We start from the raw sequence: 201 nt of genomic DNA on the forward strand, positions 1-201 counted from the left end.
CAAAAACATACATTTACAGTTTGCAAAATACACGCTGATGTCTATGGAAACGGCAATAATGATCTTTACAAATATAATCTGACGACATGTTTTTATTGATATCATATACAGATTGTGTAGGTAACTAAAGTTTACTCCGCTCTTCTCCCAGTTTACCGCGGACTTACTTTTATGAGTTTTCGGGAGGAGAGGATGAATTTG

Source organism: Cyprinus carpio, chromosome B9, assembly GCF_018340385.1.
Source record: "Cyprinus carpio isolate SPL01 chromosome B9, ASM1834038v1, whole genome shotgun sequence".
NCBI lineage: Eukaryota > Metazoa > Chordata > Actinopteri > Cypriniformes > Cyprinidae > Cyprinus > Cyprinus carpio.